This window comes from Gossypium arboreum, chromosome 8 (genome assembly GCF_025698485.1).
Source record: "Gossypium arboreum isolate Shixiya-1 chromosome 8, ASM2569848v2, whole genome shotgun sequence".
Taxonomy (NCBI): domain Eukaryota; kingdom Viridiplantae; phylum Streptophyta; class Magnoliopsida; order Malvales; family Malvaceae; genus Gossypium; species Gossypium arboreum.
Window position 1 is genome coordinate 37,664,039 of NC_069077.1, and position 5,648 is coordinate 37,669,686.

General features: G+C 35.3%; 1 non-coding gene across 1 annotated transcript; it reads left to right on the top strand.

The window, feature by feature from the left end:
• Positions 1 to 522: 522 nt before the first annotated feature.
• LOC128279601 (small nucleolar RNA R71) lies at positions 523 to 629 on the top strand. The gene has a single exon (XR_008269802.1). It is a non-coding gene; the product is annotated as a small nucleolar RNA R71 (small nucleolar RNA).
• Positions 630 to 5,648: the final 5,019 nt, after the last annotated feature.

Here is a 5,648-nt window from a genome sequence, read left to right on the forward strand (position 1 = left end):
TGTTGGTAGGGTGGTTGTTGGAAGGCTGGAGGTGGTGGTGGTCGCTGATTCCCTTGGCCTCCCCATGAAAAATTTGGGTGATTCCTCCATCCTTCATTGTAAGTATTGCTATAAGGATTATTTTGAGATCGAAGATTATTACCCATGTAATTTAACTGCTCGTTCTCCATGTTGTGGCCATAGGGTGGGTAATTTGGATTGTTCGATCCACCTCTACTTACTTCTCACTGCATTACTGGGTGAACCTGTGAAGAACTAAAAAAACCATCAATTTTCTTATTCAAGAGTTCTACCTAATTAGAAAGCATGTTGACCAAATTGATGTTATAAATGTTGGCCGTTTTCGTTGGCTTTGTCCTCATGACTTGCCACTGATAATTATTCAGTGACATCTCTTCTATAAATTCATAAGCAACTTCAGGTGTCTTATTATTGATGGTTCCACCAATGGCTGCATCGATCATCTGTCGAGTCGAAGGATTCAGGCCATTATGAAACGTTTGAACCTGTAGCCAGAGTAGTAACCCATGGTGAGGGCATCTTCTCAAGAGGTCCTTGTATCTCTCCCATGCATCGTAGAGTGTTTCTAAATCCATCTGCACAAAAGAATAGATACCATTACGTAATTTAGCCGTTTTAGCTGGAGAAAAATGTTTTAATAAAAACTTTTTGGTCATTTGTTCCCAAGTAGTGATTGACCCTCGTGGTAACGAATTCAACCAGTGTTTAGCTTTGTTTCTCAATGAAAAGGGAAACAACCGAAGGCAAATGGCGTCATCAGAAACGCCATTTATTTTAAAAGTGTCGCAAAATTCTAAGAAATTTGCCAAGTGAGTGTTGGGATCTTCATCCTACAAACCATCAAACTGCACAAATTGTTGTATTATTGGAATTGTGTTAGGTTTCAGTTCAAAATTATTGCAGCTACAGCAGGTCTAACTATGCTCGATTCAGTTCCTGTTAAAGAAGGTTTAGCATAATCATACATAGTGCGTGGAGCAGGATTCTTATTAGCAGCAATCACAGGAGGTAGCAAATTTTCTTGGTTTTCAGCCATCTCCTCGGTTGTGGTTGAAGTATCATCCTCTTGCTCTTCCTCTGTGTATCGTAAGCTTCGCCTTATTTTCTTTCAGTTTCTGCGAACTGTACGATCGATCTCACTATCAAACAGTATTGGTCATATCGAACAGTAGTAGTCCTGACGGGTTTCTTCTGGTCATAAACTAGAAAAACCTGTCAGAAGGAAATAAATGAAGAATTAGAAAAGAAAATAAAAATTTAAATTGCAATAAAAGTAAAATGGCTAAAGTAATAAAAATCGACTGTTCCTAATATCCAAGTTCCCCAACAACGGTGCCAAAAACTTGATGCGTGATATTCGTGACAGGTTTTAAAGATTTATGAATGAATTGTTCTTGATACTAACTTATTATCACGATTAAGGCAAGTGTACCTATCGAACAGTAGTATAGTTCAGCAAGACTGGATTGTCGAACCCAAAGGAACCACAAGTACTAGTATTTACTTCCTTTTTATTATCTAGCCTAAAAACTAAGAGGTTTGGTTATCTAAACTAATTACTAAACTAAGAATGCACAGAAAGAAAATTTGGGAAAATACTTTGGGGAAAATTCGATTGATTAAGACAATACCTAATGAAAAATCCACCTAGACTTCACTTGTTATTTGACTCTAAATCAGACGATTTATTCATTAGACTGGATCCATAGAAATCCCTAAGTTATATTATTATCTCTCTCGAGACTAATAACGCCTAACCCTAGGTTGAATAATTGAAATTTCTTTCTAATTAACACCCTAGAATTGCATTAACTCAACCTATGGATTCCCTTATTAGGTTTCACCCTAATCCGGTAAAATCTTGTCATCCTATCTCTAGGCGCGCAATGAACTCTGCTTAATTACGACAAATTTACTCTTAGATAGAGTCTATTATTGTGACAACCCGAATTAGGGCCTAATCAGAATAGTGGTTTCGTGACCACAAATCCGAGATAGAAATAATTGTTTTATAATTATTTTAGGGTTTATGATATGATTTCATGATTTCGTGAAAATTTCGTGATGAAATTCTATGCATTGAGCGCTTAAGTTGAGATTAAGGACTAAACTGAATAAATTGTAAAATTTGTGTTTTAAAAGTTTTTAGTATGAAATTGCTTTGGGATATTAACTAGGAGGTCTTAAATAGAAATTTGACCCATTCCTAAGTTATGGACAAAAGTTGGACATGGAGGGAATTTTTGGAAAGTTTAGTAGTAAGGGTATTTTGGTCATTTGTATATTAAATGAAATAAAATGGGAAAAATAACACAAAATTGGTCATCATCTTCACTAGTTGCTGCCAAAATTTGCTCTCCTCAATAGCTAGGGTTTCTTCAATTTTCAAGCTTCATAGTAAGTGATTTCAAGCCCCGTTTTTAATGTTCTTCACATTTTTGAAATCCTCGTAGCTCAGTTTACTTATTTCTACCATTATTTCGAGTTAGGGTGTCTGTTTAAAAATTTACCCATGAATGATAGGCATGTATTGTGTTGTTTGATGGTAGAATATGAATGTTTGAAGTTAGGAGAACGATCTTTTCTAAGCAATTTTTAACGAAAACGAGTAAAACGGCATAATCAATAAAAATACCTATTGTTCATAACTATGTGTTAGAGTGAGAATTTGATGTTGCCATAGAAGAGAAAAATGATCAGTAGGTCATTAAACATAAGAATAAGGGTTGAAATTAAATTTCCGAGCCTTGGGGCAAAATCGTAATTTTGTAAAAGTTAGGGGGCAAAAATGTAATTTTTGTATAATGTGATTTTTCAATTAAAATAAATATTTCGAGTGTTAAATGAACTAAATATGTTGTTATAGATCAAGAAAAGCGTGGAATCGACCTCGAACGGGGAAAGGAGAAAGTTTTGGACTAAATTGCAAAATTCCCATATTTTGCATCGAGGTAAGTTTGTATGTAAATAATACATTAATTTCATTTACATTCTTATATTTCAGCCTATTATATATATATTAGATGATGTTGAAGTATAAATCGACTATTGGAAGAATGGAAATAAGTAATAGAGAGAGATCCCGGTTGAATATTCGGAAAGATCGAATAAAATAAAGGGGGCGTAGCTAGGTCACATGTATGGTACCGAGTGCACATCATGTGTACAAGAAAGCTACGAGATACTATGTAGTAGCTAGGTCACATGTGTGATACGGGATGTATCCCATGTAGACAAGAGAGCTACGTTAGAGATAAATGTAGCTAGGTCGCATGCGTGATTCCAAGTGAAGGACACCATGTAGACAAGAGAGCTACGAGAAAAATCGGCTAGGTCGCATGAGTGGTACTAAGAGTTCACCATGTGTACAAGAGAGCCGAATTAAATGAAATATGATGGTGGGGCTGTGTGCTGAAACCATCAAGTATCAAGGATTAATCTGAATTGTTCAACGGGATGGCTTTGTGGTGACATTGTAGTCATGGGCCTATACTTGTGATGTATGAAATGTAGTGAAAGTGATTTGTGCTATATATATATATATATATATATATATATATATATATATATATATATATATATAAGTTAAAATGAGGTTAGTACAAAGAATGTGTGAAACAGTGAAATTAGCATTAAAACTGTTTTGGACAGTATCAGTGACCTGATTTTCAAAAATCACCAAAAATAGAAGAAATTTAATTAGAGGTTGACTAAGATGTGAAATTAAATCTTAATGAGTATATTTTCATATAAAAGAAACATAGTAAGCAAAGGAATTCTATATTTTGAGATATTTACAATTATGTGTGACTTGCTCAGGATGACTATGTGATCCTCTGTTCCAACTTTGAAAAATCATTAAAAATTGTACAAAACAAATTAAGAAATATAGTTTATATGCCTAAATTCCTTATTGAGTCTAGTATTAAATGAAATAGGTTTCACAGTTATTTGAATTGTGTACTGAGAGAAATTCAATTTGTAGTGAACAGAGTTCAGATCAATTGAGCTGTGTAACAGGGGAAACTTTAACTAATAAACTGTACTAATTGGCTAAACCAAAAATTCTAGAAAAAAATCAGTAAGAATTTTTCTGAGTCTAGATTCAGGGAAATTTTACAGATTTGAATTTCTAGTTTTGTAACTCGAGTTATGATTTATTTAGTGATCATGACGCAGGAGGGACAGCTTGATCAAACCGGAGTAAATAGTAAAAAAAAATTAAAAATATGATATAATTGAGTTATGTTGTAGACATATTAGATTCCTTATCTGTTATTTATATACTTACTTACTAAGCTATAAGCTTACTTTCTTTCTCTCCTTATCTTATAGTGTCATCCAGCTAGCACAGGAGTTAGAGATCGTTGAAGATCCGCCCGCACTATCAATACCCTTGGTATCTGAACTCAACATTTTGAAATATGGCATGTATAGCAGACTTAGTTATTTTGTTACGTGTTATAATTGTCTAGGTTTAAAATACTACTTATAGTATCAAACTAATCATTTTGTATGAAGCCTTTGAAATTGGTTTGTATTGTTAATGGCATATGTTATAATGATTCATGATCAAATTGCACGCCATATTTTTGTTGGGTTTTATTTAATAGTATATACTATAATTTGTTAATAATACCTCGTACCCTGTTCTGGCGACGGATACGGGTAAGGGGTGTTACATTTAGTGGTATCAGAGCTATGGTTTAGTCGGTTCTCAGACTAATAAAGTATGTGTAAAAGTTTAGCTATACATGCCATAAAAATATTGTGACAGTGTGGTGACTCGATTATTCTAAAGCGTGTTTTGTTTTAATATAGTAATGGATCCTAAAGGAACTGCGGTGATGATCTTTGTAATGTCTGCCTCCCGCACAAGGGACCGCGCCTGTGGAAAGTAGACCTGAGACATTGAGACAGGGAGATGAGGGTCGGGATGCCTTTCCCCAAATGATGAACAATTGGTATACTGAATTTATTCGAGCAAATCCAAATGCTCAACCTCCTCCACCCCCTCCCATACCTCAGACGATTCCTGTAGCTGCTAAAGGAATAGATTTGGTAAGAACAAACAAGCCTCCGGTTGACAAGATTCGAAAACAAAGGGCCGAAGAGTTTAGAGCAAAGATCGATGATGATCTTGAGAAAGCGGAGTTCTGGCTTGAAAATTCTACCCGTATATTTGATGAGCTCTCATGTACACTCGAGGAGTGCTTAAAGTGTGCTGTATCACTTTTGAGAGATTCGGCCTACCACTGGTGGAAGACTTTGGTAGCAGTGGTGCCAAAAGAAAGAGTTACTTGGGATTTCTTCCAGGAAGAATTCAGAAAGAAATACATAAGTCAGCGATTTATTGATCAAAAACGGAAGGAGTTCCTTGAATTGAAGCAGGGCAAGATATCTGTGGCAGAGTATGAACGTGAATTTGTAAGACTCAGCAAGTATGCCCAGGATTGTGTGTCCATCGAGGCCATTATGTGCAGAAGGTTTGAGGATGGGCTAAATAAGGACATTAAAGTGCTTGTAGGAATTTTGGAGTTGAAAGAATTTGTAGTATTGGTTGACCGAGCTCTTAAAGATGAAGAATTAAACAAAGAAAGAAGAAAAGCTGCTATTGAGGCTCGAGA